This window comes from Meles meles, chromosome 3, assembly GCF_922984935.1.
Source record: "Meles meles chromosome 3, mMelMel3.1 paternal haplotype, whole genome shotgun sequence".
Classification (NCBI taxonomy): domain Eukaryota; kingdom Metazoa; phylum Chordata; class Mammalia; order Carnivora; family Mustelidae; genus Meles; species Meles meles.
In genome coordinates, this window is record NC_060068.1 from 48155280 (window position 1) to 48176365 (window position 21086).

Consider the following 21086-nt stretch of genomic DNA (forward strand, 5'->3'; position numbering starts at 1 on the left):
AAGCAAATGGTGTTAGCCAGAGTGCTTTATCTCCCGCGGTTTGCACACATCTCTGTTCAAGATGCTGCCGGGTCTGGGACACCATGTCCATCAAAGACTGTTCTTTGTATTTGCCAGAACTGTCCACAGCTGGCCAGGCCTGCAGCTGACCCCACGGCAGCATGGAGCTCCTTCCTTCCTCCCAGATACCCTTCAGGAGCCCAAGCCCTAGAGGCTTTTCTCTAGGCTTAAATTAACAAACTAAAGGTAGGGTATTAAAAACAAGGTAACATTTAGTGTTATTTCTTCCCAACCCAATATTTTATTCTTACTCTGAACTTTAACTCAAGGAAAGAGTCCAATGAAAGAATTTCATTCTTGGGGACTTGAGGGTATATACAGGGAGAGACCCTTCTAATGTTCATAAACTCCTATCTTAAACAAATTCACTAAAATATTGGCAGTGCATTCCTCAAATTGTACATAATGAGCATATATATTCCTTTTATAAAGAAAAAAGTAAAATTTTTGTAATAAAATAAGTCATACTCCAAATGCAGCCATATTCTCCACCTACCTGTGAGACCACCCAGGGCTCCCCATCCAAACAAAGGTGTTCTTTCCCCCCTGCCCCCATGTAGGAGTATAAATTTTTAAAAATTCCAAATCTGGGAATACATATATTTTAATATAATCATTTATTTGTTGTGCTTTGTGGATACTGCTGGGATCTGTTTAGACAAATGCGACCAAAGAGAGAAGCACGTGGCTGGTTTTTGTCTTCCTCCATCTCCCAGATCCACAAGGAGCCTGTCCTGGGGCTTAGCACATGTAACACACGGGCAGTTTGGCCTCAGAGCTTACTCCATGACTGTTCCCACTCTGAATACTGCTCTTTTCCTGGTTCTCTCTACCCTTCTCTGCTTCCCTCAAAAAGAAGAATCTTAAATACGCTAACTCCCAATTTGTCCCTCTGTCTTTAGATAAAAGTCTGCAGAAATCATCATGGGAAGGTAGGTGCCTGGCCTCTGCTGAGGCAGCACCCAGAGCTGGTGTCTCAGTGACAGTACAAACCCAGTGCCTGCTGTGGAAAGAAGGAAGGAGGGGAGGGAGGGAGGAAGCAGCTCTTTCTCAGTTCCCAGTTAGGGTTTTGAATCCCTGACAACACTATCCATATCTATATCTATATCTATCTATCTATCTATTTATCTATCTATGTGTGTGTATATATATATATAGACATGTATATATATGTTTCATTTTACTCTCATTCTTTCTTCCTGGTCTCAGCCACCTTCTCTGCTTTTCACTTATGTAGGAAGACCTTTATTAGAATATTCTTCAGCTGTGGGGCGCCTGGGTGGCTCAGTGGTTAGGCATCTGCCTTCGGCTCGGGCCATGATCCCAGGGTCCTGGGATCGGGTCCCACATCAGGCTCCCTGCTTGGCGGGAAGCCTGCTTCTCCCTCTTCCTACTCCTCTGCTTGTGTTCCCTCTCTTGCTGTGTCTCTCTCTGTCAAATAAATAAGTAAATAAATAAAAAGAATATTCTTAGCTGTGTCTTTTCCAGGCTAAGTAACTTGTTTCTTTCAGCTTTCCTCACAGGTACTATTCTCTAGCTTCTACAGTTAGCTGTTTTTCTCTCACCTAAATCCCTGGTGCTGAGAGACATCAAACCGACTTTTTGTTAAGTATCCTCCCTGACCTGAGAGTATTTACACAACTGATCAGTTCATGAAACATTTGTGCTGTTTTAGTCCCAGTACGTAAGCAAGCTGGCCCTCTGTAGGATTTTCCTGGCGACTGGGCCAGCACTGATGATTGGTTGAAAGTAAATAGTAGGGGCGCCTGGGTGGCTCAGTGGGTTAAAGCCTCTGCCTTTCGCTCAGGTCATGATCCCAGGGTCCTGGGATCGAGCCCCACATCGGGCTCTCTGCTTGGCAGGGAGCCTGCTTCCTCCTCCTCTCTCTCTCTGCCTGCCTCTCTCCCTACTTGTGATCTCTATCTGTCAAATAAATAAATAAAAAATCTTAAAAAAAAAAAAAAGAAAGTAAATAGTAAATTAGCACCAGAAAATAGTGTTAACTTTTATCTCTTATCTACCATATATATGTGACACATACATATACACACACATATATATAATCTATTTTGCAAGCCTTCTTTATTAGAGAGAAAAAATCAGATATAAAATTGACAAGGTCAGGGACATGTATGTGGCTTAGTTGGTTAAGCCGTGCCTTCCGCTCAGGTCATGATCCCAGGGTCCTGGGATCGAGTCCTGCATCAGGCTCCTTGCTTGGTAGGGAGCCTGCTTCTCTCTCTGCCCCTGCCTGCTTGTGCTCTCTCTCTCTCTCTTTGACAAATAAATAAATAAAGTCTTTAAAAAAAAAAAGATTGACAAGGTCAGAATCAAATGTTATGTCTTTATTTGTGTGGTTGCATTGGAGACTTTTTTTAAAGATTATGCCTCCTTCTTCTTAGATACCTTCTCTTTCCCTTATGAGCATTGAAACCTAAGGACTTTATGGTACTGATTTTTTTAAGATGACAATTTTGTAATGCCAGGGGAAAAAATATGAAGAAATCGTTAATGTGCCAAAACAGGGGATTTATTCCTACTATCAATAAAAATGCAAAATTTTGTTAAAAGCTGGGGTCTGTATGAAATATAGCTGAAGGCACTAAATCGGATCTGAAAAATAAAAGACCTCAGGGGTCACTGGACCTAAGGCTGTCATTCTATGTCAGTAGGGTCTGTCAGTCTGGGGAAGAGGGTAATTAATTCCCTTTCACTTGAGGACTTCCCTGCCTTTCTTTGTTACGAAGATGGTATTCTTGTGTCTGGCTTTACTTAAGATCCATATTTAAACAAAATGTTTACCTTGGAAAGATTTTTCTGATATGAAGCCAGTTGTGCCTGGAATCATGATATTTTCACGAGTTACTGTCCTTACCAGATGCATAGCTCTTCCTTCAAAAGTTACTCACCAAAAAGGAAAGGGAGGCAAGACCGACTGACTTCAGTGATAGAACAATACCCCCCCACCCCACTCCAGAGGTGCTCCATCTCTCAAACAAAGGCTCTCCATCCTGGCATAATTAGGAACTTTCGGAAGCTGAGAGGAGGCAAATGACAGAAATGGGATGTCATTCTGTCTTGCTGTGAGATGTAGTATGCCCTCCTTATTTTCTTTGTGGCAGTGGTGACTTGCATATTTCAAGTGTATTGTTTTCCAGATAGGTTTCATTTTCCTCCTTCCTCCTCCTATTCCCCGTTTCCAGGCCCTGCCTTCTCTCCCCGAATAATGGCCGGATTCCAGCCCCATAGGACTCCCGAAGAAGGTCCGCAAAGCCACAACTATTTGCTGGCTGTCTTCCAGAGATTCCCCCCAAATGAGGCAGCTGGCCCTCTGTCTCAGAAGGCTCTTCCTCGGTGGGCTGCCCCGTGGCAGTTCCAGGCACTGCTGGACTTTTGGCACGAGCACAGAGGCCCTGTGTGTCGAACAGTCTCAGAGGTAACGTCTTCCATCTCTGAGAAAGCCGATCTGGAGAGAGAGAATGTGGGGAGGATGTGTTTATTTGAATTCTAGCCAACTTTAATCGTGTCTCCAGTTTAAAAAAAAAAAAAAAAGATATATCTTTGAAAAAAAGTCCTTGGGGGATGAGTCAACTCTAAGAAAATGTAAAAACGTGTTCATATTGTACATGTGGGCTTCCTCATCTGTCAGAGGAGGTGGTTGGACTAGATATTTCTAAAACCTCTTCTGGCTGTAAATTCAGCCGTAGAAAAAGTGGGACCATAATGTACACAGATACCTGCAAACCCTGGGGGAGAGAGATTTAATCAGAGCTGAGGAAAGGCGGATGCTGGGAGCACTGGACCAGTCACTACAAATTTTAAGAGTGTCATGTTCCCAAGACTGCCCAGACTCGGTACCTGGGAACCGATGTAGGACACAGACAAAGAAGGCTGCTCCAACTTTCCTGGCAAATGGGGATGGAAAGTCAAACCAGGGACCATGTTCCAAGGTAGAGAGAGCTAAAGTGGCTGGGCTGTATATGAGATACAGATTTATTTGTGATCATTTGGGGAGATCGAGTGATTTAAGATTGAGAGACTATATTGTGTTATGGTGAGGCATACGGCGCTGCCCTTGACTAAGTTACTTAAATCCTTTGAACCTCAGTTCTCTCACCCACAGCAGCACTTCCTTCATAGGGTTTTTATGGGGATATGTGACATCAAACAAGGTAAAGCCCGTTTTACATTCTTAGTGTTGTTGTCATTGGGTCATGGGCCTAGAAACTGATTCCAGGCCTTCAGTACAGAGAATTAAAATTCGAAATGAGCCACTAACCTGAAAGAACTATAATAATTAATGAACAATAAAAGCCTTTCCCGTTAACATAACTAACAGAGCCAGGAGTCAGTGGCAACAATAAGAAAAAGAGACAGATGGCCTTTGAGTCTGAGTAATGAAAGCAGACATTGGCCTGAAGGCAAACCCCAACCTTCCCTGATTGTCCTCCAGGACAATGGCTACCCACCCTTCCCTTCATTGTCTTCAGGGTTGTATGGTCTGGATGTGGACTCTACAATTAGAGCCCAAATAAATGTGGTGTCCATACAACCCAGTCTTGCTCCTTCCTTGCTTGCTTCAAAGAAACTCCATCCAGTCACTCTTAAAGACTAGCAAAGCACATCCAATACACAACCTACAACTGTAGTTTTAATAATCCCAATATCTCACCTTTTCCCTTGTAGCTCTCTTCTCATCTCTTGCTTGCACCTTTCAGCTGAAATCCTTTCCAGGCCTTCAGGCTCTCCTTGGTTTTTTTCTTCCCTGCTTTCCAGGGATGGGCAAACTATGGTCCGCCAGCCAAATTTGTCCTATCACCTCTTTTTGTGTGGCCTTCAAGCTCAAAATGGTTTTTAGATTTTTCAAGTATACAAAAAATAAAGAATTTGTGACACAGCCCACATGTGAACCTCAGAACATAAAATATTTACTACCTGTCTCTTTATAGAAAATGTTTACCAGCACCTGTTCTGTTCTGCTCTCTCTTCTCCACTGTGAATAGAACTTGTGTTTTTCCAGTTCTCCTTCTGTCTTTGTTGCATCTTCCTCTGCCCCGTTAGCCTAATCTGTGAGGGTTGGAGGTAGAGAGGGGGAGAAGAAGTTGTGGACTCTTAAGCATGAACAGTTTTTGTCCCTGTCACACCGTGATCCCAGCACAAATATGAGTAAACCAGTGGTGTCTTTCATGATCGACCAAACTCGTTATACGTCATTGTCAAACTTCTGATATAACCCCCTATTTCTTTTTTTTTTAATATTTTATTTATTTATTTGACAAAGAGAGAGGTCACAAGTAGGCAGAGAGGCAGGCAGAGAGAGAGGGAGAAACAGGCTCCCCACTGAGCACAGAGCCCGATGCGGGGCTCTATCCCAGGACCCTGAGATCATGACCTGAGCCGAAGGCAGAGGCTCAAACCACTGAGCCACCCAGGCGCCCCAAAGAAAGGGATTTTATTTATTTATTTTTTTTAAAAGATTTTATTTTATTTATTTGACAGATAAAGATCACAAGTAGGGAGAGAGGCAGGCAGAGAGAGAGAGAGGAGGAAGCAGGCTCCTGCCAAGCAGAGAGCCCGATGCGGGGCTCGATCCCAGGACCCTGGGATCATGACCTGAGCGAAAGGCAGAGGCTTTAACCCACTGAGCCACCCAGGCTGATATAACCTCCTATTTCTTTCTTCCTCTTATCTCTTTCCTGTTCCCTCTTGATCCTCCTCTGTCTTCATTTGCTGATTTACTGAAAAATTTACAGGAAATGAATTTCTTACCGTTCTCTTAAAGGATAGGCTTCTTCCGGGGTGCCTGGGTTAAAGCCTCTGCTTTCGGCTCAGGTCATGATCCCAGAACCCTGGGATGGAGCCCTGCATCCGGCTTTCTGCTCAGTGGGGAGCCTGCTTCCTCCTCTCTCTCTCTGCCTGCTTCTCTGCCTGCGTGTGATCTCCGTCTGTCAAATAAATAAATAAAATCTTTAAAAAAAAAAAAAAGGATAGGCTTCTTCCCCCACTTTCTTTTTCTTTCTTTTCTTCCATTTCTTTCCTCCTTTCTTGCTTCTTTCCTTCTTTTTGTTAAGCAAGCATCTATCGAAGACCTACAAAGCACGGTGCGCTGAGACTCCAGGGACAGATAAGATGTGATACTTGCCATGGAAACTCTTTGTTGTGGAGACAGATAGTAAGGGAACGGCCACACTGCAGAGTGCTAAATGCCTGTGGTGAGAATGAGATCAAGGTGTTGTGGTCCTCCTGAGGATGGGGTGAAGAGGGAAGCCAGGGAAGGTTGAAATGAAGACAGAGGCAGGCATATAAGGGGGGGACAAGGCAATCTAGGCAGGGCTGGCAGCACATACAAAGGCCCAGAGATGAGAGATGTGGAAAATGTTGTTAAAATACAATATCTGAGAGACTCAGGAGAGGATAGCAGGAAGCAGACACTGAAGGGCTCGAGATTCCAAAAGAGTCTGTACTTGTTCCTAAGGGCAGTGGGGATCTATTTAGGAATCTGAAACCGGGGAGTAAAATATCCAGATTCGTCTTTAATAAAGAACACTGAGGCTCCATTGAGAAGAAATTCCCGACTGGAGAGAGAGAGACCAGTCGGGGGCTGTCATGGAAACTGGTAAGGGAAGATGAGGGGATGCGTGAAGGCGGCATCAACAGTGAAGTCCCAGAGGTAATAAAATGACCGTTAATATTAATAACAACAGCCAACACTAGTTAGGCACCTACTGTGTGTTAGCCTTTTGTTCAGCACTGTCCACCATTGTCTCACTGGTTCCCTGCAGTAGTCCTACGAGATACACACTGTTGTTGGCCCTATGTTACAATTGAGGATACGGAGGCTCGAGGAGACTGACTGAGATGATTACCTGCGGCCCAGGCCTAAGGTTTTGCTTCTGCCTCCCTCATCCATGGCAGGGGTCTCTGGCAGAAAATTTGTGACTGACCATTGGATTTTGCTTCCTTGGTCTGTCATTTGGGAGGTGCCCAGGGCACTGAGAGACCTTCTAAGAGCACCCGCCATGTTATTCAGCCCTACCTCCCCCAGGGCAAGTTTCATAGACTAAAAGCTTGTTCTTTACTATATTCATTAGCTATACTTCTCTGTGATTTATTCAGATGCTATTTCTTTTTCCTCTGTGATCTATCCACATCAGCCTGTCTTACTCCTCCCCTTATTTCAAGGCTCCTGCCTCATCACCTCCGTACAAGCCTCCATCAGTCCCTTTTCAGCCACTTTCAGTCCACTAAGCATGCCTTCACAGGCGAGTCTGGGACTGGACTGAAACCTTACTCTGAGCCAGTTAATCATCACCAGTCTTGCTCCCCTAACCCCTGGCTCTGGTCTGCCTAACTGATCAGTAACCTGCGCTCTTATGTCTTTTCCAAACTGAACTTTGGTTCCCATTTTTCCATCTGATCCCTTATGTCTTTCAACTTGGTTTTTTTATTGTTTCCTTAGCCAGATCTTGGCCCTGCATTGTGGAATGTCTACCCTGCATGGCTCGCCTCCCAGCGATGGGAACCTCTTCCTCCATATGAGGAAGCTCTTACACCTTCTTGGGCAACACTCAGCTCTCTGATTTCTGTCTTCTCTCCTATAAGATTTAGGAAATTTATTCCAAAATTAGCACTTCTCCATCTACTTAAGTGGGATGTTTTCATATTATTATAGCGTATTCATATATATCCTAGTGATTCCCCCACCAAATGTAAAAATTTCTTGAAAGATGAGACCACACCATAGTTTTTCAGCTTCCCCATGGTGCGTAATAGTGTTGAGAAAATGCTCAATAGATACTTGAAACTTACTTGTTTACATGGTCCCTTCTAGAATATTCCAAGGCATAGCTAAGTGTCATTTTGTACATAGCTGGGACCCTATAGAGTCAAATGACTCTGCTTTAGACCATTATGACGTATGCAATCCCAGGATAATAAGAGGCAAGTTTCTAGGAGTTACCACATTTAACCTTCACAATAACTGTGTGAAATACGCCCCTATTTCACAGATGATATTCAGAGAAGGATGTAAGTTACTTTCCAAAAGTCATACTGCTAATAAGAAGGAGCCACTGGGATTTAAAACCAGCATTATCTGCCCCATACCTAGTGTTCTCAGCCTAACTCAGATCTTGGGCCCTACCGTGTGGCCGATAGGGCCCCGAGAATATGTCTCTTCAGGTACAGAATCACCAAGTGTTCGCTGTAGAAAGGACCTTAACATTTTCTCTTGAAAATACTTTTCTTTCTTCCTTCCTTCCCTCCCTCTTCCCCTTCCTTCCTTCCTTCCTTTTGCACATAACAAAACCGAGGGACAAGAGGCACAAATCTCTTGCTTAAGATCACAAAATAAGTGGTCAAAGCCCTAAGACTGAGAGTCAGGTCTCTCTTTATGCATTCCGTGTAGGAAGACGATCTTCCTGCCCAGATCTGAGAGTTCTGCTTGCCCAGTCACTGGGATTTATAGACTGCTGATGGCCGATAGCTTCAGTGTTGATTTTAGGACACTGCATCTGCCTATGGGATGGTTTCCAAGGAGAATCCCACAAGGAACTGAAGGAGCAGACATTCAGCATGATAGCAGCAGAAGTTGGTGGGCTTCTTGCCCCTCGCCCACCCCCCACTAAAATTTACAGAGTATATTTACCCCTTCATTCTATACCCAAGAGCAACCTGATCAATAATAAAATTCCTCAGTCAGGGTTCTGGAATAGCTCTATTACCTGGAACGTAGATGAGGAACTCTCTGTTGTCAAAGCATATAGAGAATCAAAGGAGGACCAAAAAGGGGGTGGAGGCGTCTTGGGGAGTTAATTTTCAAAGTATGGCTCAGGGAATTTTGAGCAAAAGCAGATATGTTCCGAGGGCTGCACTATTTCTGCTTTATCTCCAAGTGTTTTGTGCGTCTGTGTCCACATGTGAGTATGCGTGTGTATCATCTGTTGCCCAGATTTTTGTGACATGCACATATTTCAATCACCCCATCAGCTCAGGATTTTAGGTGCAATGTTCCCACATAATCTTAAGGTAATTAATTGTCATTCTGCGTGACTACCTCATACCTCCCTGTCTTTATTCCAGGACGATGCAGAACACAAAGATAAAGGAGTAATAATGGAGAATGGGTTTTCCCCTCTCCCTCCTGGGCCCCAGTCCGCCGGTTCAGCCAGTGTTTATTCAGTGCGGGGCTGTGCGAGGCTCTGTGCTGAGGGCAGCCAGGGGACACACAGATGAGAAAGCCCAGTTTGCAAGAAGCTGGCGTCCTTGACTCTCTTTTGTGTTTGCTTCTGCTTGTCTTTCCCTATTTCCTCTGTAAGATAACAGCATTGGGACCAAAATAAAATTGTCTTAGCTGTTTTATTCCTAAGGGTAAACATAACACTGGATGTTTGTCATTGTAGACAGCAATAAAGATAAACTTTTAAAGAAGGCTTGAAAAATATTTTTAAAGCATTAAGCTGACAGAAGGGCTGGACATCTCTTACCCCATATATGCTTCTTTCAATATTATCTTGGATTCTCAGGAGGAACATAGATACTAAAGAGAATGGGAGGGAAGAAAAGAAGAAATAGAAGCCGACTTAACCTCTGGTTTATTCAATTTTGATTTTCTTATCTCTTTACTCTCTCTCCTGTTCAAACCCTCTATTGTTAATATTGGAAAAAGAGAATATGGGAATTTTATTTACATTTCTAACGCTTCTGTATTTTTGATCCTTCTTGTTTTGTTTGGCTTCAAGTTTTTTATTTTTTTTCCTTGCTTCAAGTTTTGTAATTTAAAATCTAGTTAATTAATATACAGGGTAATATTGGTTTCAGGAGAAGAGTTTAGTGATTTGTCACTTGCATGTAACACCCAGTGCTCATCACAAGTGCCCTCCTTAATGCCAATCACTCTTTCAGCCAATGCCCCGCCCCTCCAGCAACAGTTTGTTCTGTTGTTAAGAGTTTCTTATGGTTTGCTTCCCTCTCTCTTTTTTTCTTTCTTTCCCCTGCGTTCATCTGTTTTGTTTCTTAAATTCCACATATGAATGAAATCATACAGTCATCTGACTGACTTATTTTGCTTAGCGTGATACACTCTACCTCCATCCACGCTGTCGCAAATGGCAAGATTTCATTCTTTTTGCCGCCCAAATAATATTCCATCGTGTATATGTACACGATATATGTGTACATATACATCTTTATCCATTCATCAGTTGATGGACATTTGGGCTCTTCCTATAATTTGGCTATTGTTGATAAGGCTGCTATAAACATTGGGGGTGCATGTACCCCTTTGAATCAGTAATTTTGTATGCTTTGGGTAAATATCTGCTAGTACAATTGCTGGGCCATAGGATAGTTCTATTTTTAACTTTTTGAGGAACCTCCATACTGTTTTCTAGAGTGGCTGCCCCAGTTTGCTTCCCACCAACAATGTAAGAAGTTTTCCCTTTTTCGGCATCCTTGCCAACATCTGTTGTCTCCAGTGTCGTTAACTTCAGCCATTCTGACAGGTGTGAAGTGGTATCTCATTGTATTTTTAATTTGTATCTCCCTGATGATGACTGATGTTGAGCATCTTTTCATGTGTCTGTTAGCTATCTGGGCGTCTTCTTTGAAAAAATGTTTATTCATGTCTTCTGCCCATTTCATAACTGGATTGTTTTTGAGTATTAAGTTTGATAAGTTCTTAATGTGTTCTAGATATTAACCCTTTATCAGATATGTCATTTGCAAATGTCTGCTCCCATTCCCAAGGTTGTCTTTTAGTTTTGTTGACTGTTTCCTTCACTGTGCAGAAGCTTTTTATCTTGATGAACTCCCAATAGTTCATTTTTGCCTTTGTTTCCCTTACCTCTGGAGATGTGTCTAGTAAGAAGTTGTTATAGCTAAGGTCAGAGAGGTTGCTGCCTGTGTTCTTCTCCAGGATTTTGATGGTTTCCTGTCTCACATTGAGGTCTTTCATCCATTTTGAATTTGTTTGTGTGTGGTGTAAGGAAGTGGTCCAGTTTCATTCTTCTGCATGTGGCTGCCCAGTTTTCCTAATACCATTTGCTAAAGAGACTGTCTTTTTTCCTTTGGATATTCTTCCCTGCTTTGTTGAAAATTAGTTGACCTTATAGTTGTGGGTCCATTTCTGGGTTTTCTATTCTGTTCCATTGATCTATGTGTCTGTTTTTGTGCCAGTACCATACTGTCTTGATGACTATACAATATAGCTTGAAGTCTGGAATTGTGATGCCTCCAGCTTTGCTTTTCTTTTTCAAGACTGCTTTGGCTATATGGCGTCTTTTGTGGTTCCATACAAATTTTAGGATTATTTGTGCTTAGCCCTGTGAAATATGCTGTTTCGATAAGGATTGCATTAAATGTGATCCTTTTCCTTGTAATCAATACTATAGCCAAGTAAATTATGGAAAAGTTTTTCTTTTTTACTCATATAATTCTTGTTTAAATGCTAACATCAACTTCATGGGAAAATTAATAGCCAATACAGGAAACAATAAAATGTAATTGTTATGAGCATGACCTTCTGGTTTCTGTAGATTGTTACTTGGTGCATGATCTTCAGCAAATTAGTCAAACTGTATGAGTCTCCATTTCTTCATCTATAAAATGAGAATAATAACGTTAGGTGTTATTTATTAACATTAACATGCTACTTATTAACATGCTTAGTTCTCATAACCCTATAGAATAGATCTTTTCTAGATGGGAAATTGAGAAAAAAGTCATTTTTAGTAACTTGCCTCCCTATAAGTGGCAGAGTTGAGCTTAAAAACCAGTCGTGCTCCAGAGCCCATCACATTCTTTTTTTTAAGATTTTTTTTTATTTGTCAGAGAGAGCCAGAAAGAGAGAGAGGCAGGCAGAGGGAGAAGTAGGCTCTCCGCTGAGCAGGGAGCCAGATGTGGGACTTGATCCCAGGACCCTGGGATCATGATCTGAGCCAAAGGCAGACATTTAACCAACTGAGCCACCCAGGTGCCCCTGATCATATTAATTTTCTAATGTTAAACCAAACTTGCATATAAGAGATAAACCGAACATAGTCAAAATATGTGATATGGCCCCAGCTCACCCCAGTATTATTCCCTAAGATAACCAAGGGAGACCAACAATCCAACAGGAAAAGCCTTACTCAGACCATCTGTTAATGGAAACTTCTGGTCTGAAACTAGATTTTATCATTCTGTCAGAGGCAACCTGGCTCGGCTGAGTTCATTCATGTTAACAAAATTCACGAAAGACACAGGCTCTGCTCTGACTGCGTTTCATACCAGAGTATTCAAGGATGAGGCCCCGATTGGATTTTCATGTTTCCCTAACCACAGGATTATCTCACAGGATTCATTACTTCTATAGGTTGCTAACCTCATTTATAGCGTTGGTTTCTTTGGTCCTCCATTTGTTTACATGTTTGCTAATTTATTTTATTTTTTTAAATACATTTGCTAATTTAGATAAGAAGCTGCCTTATCTCTAAATTCTAAGTGCTCCTTACTGGTGAGCTCCTCAGAATTTCTCTGAGTAAGTTTTAGGCCACCGCTCCGCAGTCTCTGAAATCCTGAAAAGAACCCCACCAGCTGGCCCAGCCAGGGCCAGAAAATAAAAACGTACAGCATTCTGGAGTTAAGGGCACTGACAGTAAATGAGGAGGAAGAAAAGGAGCTGAAGTAAGGCAGTTGAGAGAAAGGAGAGAAGGAGTAAACGGGGAAACAAGTGGTTCCCTTGAGAGGACTAGCACTCAGCTTAGATTACGCACTACTCACCCCCTGTATGATCTTCACCATAACAAGAGACCATAGACTGAGTAGCTTCAATGATGGAAATTCGCTGGCTCACATTTCTGAAGGCCCCCAAGTTCAAGATCAAGGTGCTGGCTCCTTTGGTTCTTAGTGAGAGCTCCCTTCCTGGCTTGCAGACAGCCACCTTCTTGGTGTGTCCTGATATGGCAGAGAAAGAAATGTCTCTTTCTTCTTTTCTTCTTAGAAGGCCTATGGCATTAAGGCCCCACGCTTAAGACCTCCTTTAATCTTGATTACCTCCCAAAGACCCTATTTCCAGATACAATTACACTGGGAGTTAGGGCTTTGACATATGAAGGGGGCGGGGGCACAATTCAGTCCATAGCACCCTTCCTCACCAAAAGTATACATAAAGGTTTTTTCCCCCCCTTTGCTTTAGTGAAAGAGAACTGCTGGACAGTGAGATACTCAGGTATAGTGTGATTAGAAATACAGTAAGTTCTGACCCAACAGAGCTACCTAAGAGGTCCAGGTTATTAGCTCGACAGGGAAGCAACTCAGCCGGACACCATCTGTTATGTTAAGGTAAGTGAACTTAGGGGCTTCAAAGACAGCTCTTCTACTGGGAAGTCTAAATTTTATTTAATATCTTTTGGACTATGAAGGACTGAACTCTTAATCTAGGAAGTTCAACTGAGTTTGGTTGGAATTAATTTACTTCTTTACAGAAAGCTGAACTATGCAGAGTTCCTCTTAAGTCCTTTTTTGAGTTTGGGTTCTTTAGGTAGGGATGTTGTAGGTCCGGTTTCCCAGGAAACAGACTCTGATGGGGATTTGGGTGCAGAAGCCTTGTTGGGGAGCACTCTGGGGTCAACACATGTGAGGGAATCCCAGGAAGCAGGATTAGGTAGATGGGGAAGTTGAACTGAGACACTTTGACAAGAGGTGTCTCAGCTGATCTTATGGAAAGCTCTGGAAGTTAAGATGGGCCTTCATCACATCCAAGAGTTGAAGAAAGGGGCCAGGATTTTGTACCCCCTTATCAACCAGTCGTTAGATATTGGCTGTCTCTGGGGAAGGGGTGTGACTTTCGGGAGGTTAGCCTCCTTTTGCTGAGGGCAGTTCCCAGAATGGGACTCCATCATGAGATTTCAGCAGGTAACATTCGTCATGGCTTCAGCCCACAACGAGGGCGTCTGGTGCTGTATCGCTGCGTCCTCTGCACGGGATGGGAGCCAAGGCCAAGGAGCTATTAGTTACACATTCAGATACGTTGATATTCCTCTGCTTGGGATTCAGGGGTTTTTTTGTTTTCTTTTTTTTTAATGGTTAAAAGATCACTCTTGTGCTAGAGGCTAAAGATTTTTTGCATGTAGAAGCCCTCTGAAAATGGTGGGTTGTGGCCAACTAAGACCAGTAATTATTTGTGAAACTAAGTGCACAAGATTTCCAGTCATGTCGTTACAAGCACAAGGGAAGAAGGAGCTAGAACTAGTTGTGCACTTATCTGAAAATTACTGATAGAGGATGTGATGAGGAGCAAGTTTGAGACAAGCCTGGACATTTATTTAGGAGGAGCCCATTTCCGCAGAAGTACATGTGGTTTCAGTAACATTCTGGGCTTTTTTTTTTTTTTTTCCCTGAGAGTGTTTATGTTCATTTGCTAGAATTAGCAGAGGAGTTATGAATATGGAATATGACCCAGTGCTATATAAGTGTTCCTCAACACTTGACTGTTAATTAGTGTGGTTAGGTTTAATGAACTCATTTAATAACAATATTCCTGCTGAGAATTTTATTGGGGTACTAAATTCTTAAATTCAATAATGCAAAACGTATTTGTAGAGTGTTAATAATGGTTGCAGGACTTTCAGAGAGGAAAATACTGCAAGTTAAGTGTAATGGATTAATTAAATAAGAAAGCCCAAACTACCTTTCAAAGTGACTCCATAATGCCGTTCGCTTTCTTTTAATGAATAAAGTAGGCCATATCAAATGCCATTTGTGTGCGTTCGTTTAAAAACAGCATTCAAAGCTAGCAAATTTAGACCAGAAGAAACTCAAACACAGCAAAATATTCTGCTTGGCAGACCGAGTTTTGTTTTCTGTACTGATCATTAAATTGAATTACTTGATTTTCTTACAAGATGTCAACAATATGTTTCTTCCATGTAGAGAAATCGGTAGGAACTCTCCAACCAACTCCTGAATAGTAGCAGCTTGTATCAGTGGTGGTCCACATAAGCATTTGGGAAATGTTTTTAGTTGCTCTAATTGCATTTTAGTGAAATGATACAAACTTCTTCTTATAGCCTTTTCAAACTGAGCAACTCATTTAATTTGGTAAAGAATTCTTAAACTGTTTACAAATGTCCTTTGTGTGACATATTCCGAATTATTTTTAGCAAACTTTTCGGGATGATAAGTGTGTTTTGTCTTTCATTATCCTAATGAATTGTTTGGACCTAGGGAAGCTGTGCCCCTCAGTTTTCCCATCTGCACAATAGGGACAGAAAAATAATGGCAATTAGGATGTGATAAGGCAACGTGTGATTAGTGTGCATACTTGGAGCTCTCCAGAGTCTTCTGAGGCAGCTTCATTTGAGGACGAGTTTTGTGGATTTTGTTTGTGGAGAGGTAATTACTCCAGACAGGAGCCCTAGGGGAGGATATTGAACTCATTTTCCACTCCTGGTGGATTATAGAGGAGTGATTTTTGAGTTTCTGAAATATTAAAAAAGCCTGGAAGTTGTGGTTTCCAGTCATATCCATTCCCACCACATTGGGATGTGATGGGAATTCCTAACACAGTTAGGAATGTGTTTAGTTATTTTATTTAGTTATTTTATTTCAGACATCAGGAATTTGGGGAGTAGGTAGCTTTATGATGCCTTCATTGAGTTCCCGTCCACCCATCCATCCACCTTTCTGCTTGCCAACCTCAGAATGTTTGTTCCTGCAGGATTGTACAATGCCCTGCCCTTTCCCAGGGAGCATGTTGCAGGCATGAGGAGGAGGGAAAGAGGAAGTAGGAAATGGGGGCTCCTGTATCAAGAAAGAAAAGGTTTTCCAGGAAACTTCAATGTTTGTTTCATTGGCTGATATTAGTTCATTATATGGATGAGGCATAGTTTAACTAGTCCTGGGAGTAGGTTTTGTGGGGGACTATGTATGGCCCCCTCTTGGGGCATAACAGATATTTTATTTTATTTTATTTTAAAAATTTTATTTATTTATTTGACAGAGAGAGAGCGAGAGATCACAAGTAAGCAGAGAGAGAGGAGGAAGCAGGCTCCCTGCCGAGCAAAGAGCCCGATGTGGGGCTCAGCCCCAGAACTCTGAGATCATGACCTGAGGCGAAGGCAGAGGCTTTAACCCACTGAGCCACCCAGGCGCCCCAGTAACAGACATCTTATAGGAAGACAATGGCCTGCGGCTCTTAACTCTAACATTTGGTGTTGACTTAGTGTTTGTCAGGCCACGCAGATTTCCAGTTTTGCTCCCTTTGTTGCTCACACCTTCCACGCTCAGTCTGAAACCGATTCTGAGCTCGGGCAAGATGGAGATAAAAAGTGAGCCCTGAGTACTCTTGGCCTCAGCATCTGCTCTCGTTGGCGGCCAGACAGGCTCCAACCTGGTGCCCCAGTTCTGAGACCCAAGTCCCCACATTACATTGTTTCCTGGGCCTGTCTCGCTACCTTGGAAACCTCCCAGCCCTCAGTCTCTGGAGGACCTGGCCTGCCCAGCTTTCACTTGTTTCCCTCTAGGGAGGGAAATTCTATCTTTGAGCTTCTGCCTAATGGCTGGGGTTCCGCCTTCTGCCGACAGACTCACTTAATGATGCCTCAGGCTTTGGAGCACTGCCAACTCCCCTGACACCGGATCCCTGGCTTGGCCTCCTCCTCCCCGTCCACCGCCACCACCACGACACATGCTCACATACACACACGTTTGATCAAAGTTCTCGTGCCTGAAACAATCAGATATTCAACGCTCATAATGAAAAACAGCACCGTTTTGTCCGTCCCTCCCTACTTGCAATTCTTTTCTGTTTAACACTTCTAACAGTTTTAACTGTTTCTTCTCATTTGCCTCTATAATTTAGAATTTGCTTATATTGCTGTTTCTTCCATTTTACTTCCATTGTAGATATTATGTACTGATTTTCGACAAGGAATATGCGGAGCCAGTGCCCTCCCCAAATACACAACAACTTCCGATTCACCCATTCTCCTAATCTTAATTTGTGGTTAGGTCAATATTCAGATTTCTTGTTACGTAAGAGAAGATCAACGGTCTTGCTTATTCCACTTTGACTTGGTCACTGGTTCTATGTAGCCAAACCCATATACCATGTTTCAGTCTTCCTTGTGAACAGCCTCTAGTTGGTGGATCTCTCCTCTGGTGGCTTCCTGAGAAAGCATCCACGATGGACCAGTGTTTTGAGAAACATCTTACTTCTGCCTTTGCATTTGATTGACTTAATTCTGCCTCTGCATTTGAGCATAGAATTCAAAGTTGGACATTGTTTTCTCTAGGTATTTTGAAGGGATTGTCCCAGTGTCTTTTGGCACCCAGAATTGTTATTGAGAAAGTAGGTGCCGTTATGACTCCCAATCCCTTCCTTGTGTGAGACCTGTTGTTTTTTCTCTTTTTCTTTCCTGGAAGCTTTTGGAATCCCCTTTGCCCAATGTTGATATGTCTTAGTGTAGGTGTAAGATACTTTTTTAAATCCATTTTGCTGGTTCCATGAAGGACCCTCTCCTATGGAAACAGATATCCTTCAGTTCTAGGAAATTAAAAGTATCAATGGTAATTTCCTCTCTTCCAGCTTCTTTGTCATATTTTGGGAACTGCTATAATTCGGATATTAAATATTCTAAAATTATCTCCTCATAATTTTACTTTATTTCTCATATTTTCTCATTCTTTGGTTTTTTTACTCTTAGTATTACAGCTCTATTTTCTGGGAGATTTTCTCAACTTTACCTTTCAATTTTTTTTTTTAAACCTTTCAATTTTTTAATTGAAATTTAGTTTCTGCTTTTAATTTCCAAAGGTTTTTTTTGTATTGTTATGCTGTTTTTTTAAAACTTCTTATTCCACGAACATTAATTATATCATGAATATTAAAACTTTCTTGTTCCATGAATATTATATTCATTTTAACTCTATACATGTCCCCATGATATTTTTTTAGAAATTTTCTTATGTTCCAGCATTTTTCTGTTTCCTCTGAGTTGCTTTTCTTTCTTTTCTCCTTCTATGTCTCTCTCTTTTATGTTAGATGCTCTCTTCAAGTATCTATTTGTTGTTGGCTGTCTCTTCATATTTAAAAGTAAGGCACAACAAAGCCAATTAGAAGATATGTGAGTGTGTGTGTGTGTGCGTGTGTGTGTGTCTTTTGGGGACAAGGATGATGTGGTCAGTGGGCTTTACTATAGGGTGATCTGAGAGGGCTGTTTCATTGGTGATGCATCCCTCCCCTGCCCAATATATACACAGGTATTTTCCTCTGGCCCAGGTAGTATCTCCAGAGGGACATCCTTCAAGGGTTCTCAGTGGGAGAAAAGGAGCCAACGGTCTTATCATTCAACATGTCGCCTTCCCTTAACTCTCCAGTTTCAGGACGGCACCCTGATCCTCTGACTGGTGGCCCAGAATCCATAATCCATTTGGGATTAACCACTGTAGAGGGTAAACATCTGATTTCCTTCCTGGGTTGGGAAGACTTGACGGTGCTGGGTTGGGGAAGGTAAAGAGAGGTCCAGTGTCTCTTTACATACACTTTCCACATACTGATCCACCTGTTTGGAGCTGTATGTGCTCTCTCTGGCTCTCCTGTCCACAGTGTTGGTTCACTCTGTCTCTCTGCTTGCTAAATCCACTCATTTGTTTGCTTTGCATCTTCTGAAATTGACTTCTAATCTTCTCTTCTGTTTCTTGTCATTATACAGTCAATTCTCATTATTTGCAATACTTGTGTTCTATGAAGTTGCTTTACCCACTGAATTAATAAACACTGAACCACTGTTCCAAGGAAATAAAGGGTTAGGCCCCTGGGAACCTTATCAGCTCAATAATACAGAACCTTATATTACATGTACTTCTGTTTAAAGAAACCTTATTTAAAACATATTATTGATTTGTTAATATCAAAGTCATGATGAACAATACTGGAACGTATGCCTGAGTGAAGCGTATCTAATACTTGCATTTTCTCCATAAGGTGCATGGCAGCCTTCTTGTGCTCAGAAACTCTAAACAGTGCTTCTGCACTGTGCCTGGGGGGCATTTTAGACAACAAAATCACCAATGAAAAGCAAAAAGCACAGAAATACAAAAACATGCACTAAATAGACAATGAAAAGGCTGCTTGTTTATAGTGTATGAGCTGAAGCAAGAAGTCAGGATGTGACCCTGTTCAACCTTGGTTGGGAATGTGAGTATTAGGAGTCCCCCATTTTTCACCTCTTTGAGCGTGTCCACAAATGACCATGAAAGCATCATGAGTATTCACTTTGGAGGAGAAGTAAGTTTAAGGAATAAGCACGTTCACAAATACAGAATGCAAATTATGAGGGTCAACTGTAGTTTTATGCTTTGTAAAATTCCTTTATAAAGTGGTTTCAGGAAGGACTGAAAGGAACCAAGATAAATAAGCATATTCAACCCACTGCCGGTAGCTAGTCTCTGTCACCCTAGTTATTTTGCGTAGGACCCACTGACACCTGCTTGTCTACAATGACATGGCAGATTTCTTCTGCCTCTTCCATCCCTACGTGTCCCCTCTGGGCTTATCCATGCCCAGACTCCCATGCTCCTCAGGTGACCCAGGCCCTCTGTGCCCGACCATACCACAACATACTGATATAATGTATAGGTTTTTTTCAAAATATCCTGGGATCGGTGGTGTTCTGGAGCTCCGAATTTGGACTTTTTCTCCCCAGAGAGCCCATTGTTAAACATACACCACCACACCCCTGTTGCCTGCAAAATTGTGTGGAATTGAGTAAAAATAGAAATTAACTGACAGAGGCGATGAGGAAGGAGAGAGTAGCTAGAACCAAAGATCCAAAGATATGCATTGGCTACTTGGATTTTTTTTTAATTTTTGGTTTTTTTTTAATTTTACTTATTTATTTGAGAGAGAGAGAGAAAGAGCACAGGAGCAAGGGAGAGGGGCAGAAGGAGAGGGAGAAGCAGACTCCCTGCTGAGCAGAGAGCCTGATGTGGGGCTCCATCCCAGCACCCTGAGATCATGACCTGAGCCGAAGGCAGAGGCTTAACTGACTGAACCACCCAGATGCCCCTTTTTATATTATTATTTTTTAAGATTTTGTTTATTTGAAAGAGAGAGAAAGCATGAGTTGGGGGAGAAGCAGACTCCCCGCTGTGCAGGGAGCCTGATGCGGGGCTCCATCCCAGGCCCAGGACCCTGGGATCATGACCTTAGCCCACAACAGATGCTTAAACAACTGAACCACCCAGGCACCCTAGCTACTTGAATTTTATTAGGCAGAAATAAAGAAGAAAATGAAATGAAGACTAGTAGAACTGAGTTGCAGAGAATCTGGACCCTTCTTGCAATGTATTATGAAGGGTCTGACTGAGCTGAACTAAAGGGTCTTGTACATGTAAAGCTAAAGCTTCTATAATTAAGAGAGAGGGATTAAAAATCTTTGCTACCAAGTTGGAATCATACTGCCTAAGAAACCCTTAATATGTTTGAGTAAGAGATGATTGACCCATATAATATGTTTTTTCTCTGACCAGTTAATACTGTTGTGAAATTGAAGAGCTGTGTTTGTCCTGAGCAATAGCTCTAGGGTAGTTTGTTGAAATAAGTATTCTGGAAAGGTCCAAGAGTAAAAAAAAAAAAATCATATTTAAAATGCTTTTACAAAATTTTTTCTAGTTGTAGATCTTTGTGAAGTTCAAGTTATTGGTGTATAATTTAAATTTAGTAATTATTTCTAGGAGATTTAAGTGTGTTAGATTTAACTTTAGTGCTTCAAATTAGTTGATTCCCAGAGAGCAAAGAAGAGCTAATTAACTGATATATGACTGGAAAGGCAGTTAAGTTGGGGGGGGGGATCACTGTAAGTGACAAAACTAGAAAATAATAGTGCTTCTGTCCTCTGTGGCTATCATTATTATGAAAAAAAAACTGCTTATATATTTTTTTAAATTTTTAAAAAATTTTATTCTGTTACTTGGCAGAGAGAGCACAAGCTGGTGGAGTAGCGGGCAGAGGGAGAAGGAGAAGCAGGCTCCCCGCCAAGTAAGGA

At 42.0% G+C, this 21086-nt stretch overlaps 1 protein-coding gene across 1 annotated transcript in view; it reads left to right on the top strand.

Annotated features, from left to right (window-relative positions):
• MCC (MCC regulator of WNT signaling pathway) overlaps positions 1–21086 on the top strand; it is a 421104-nt gene that overhangs the window by 34865 nt on the left and 365153 nt on the right. The window lies entirely within an intron of this gene.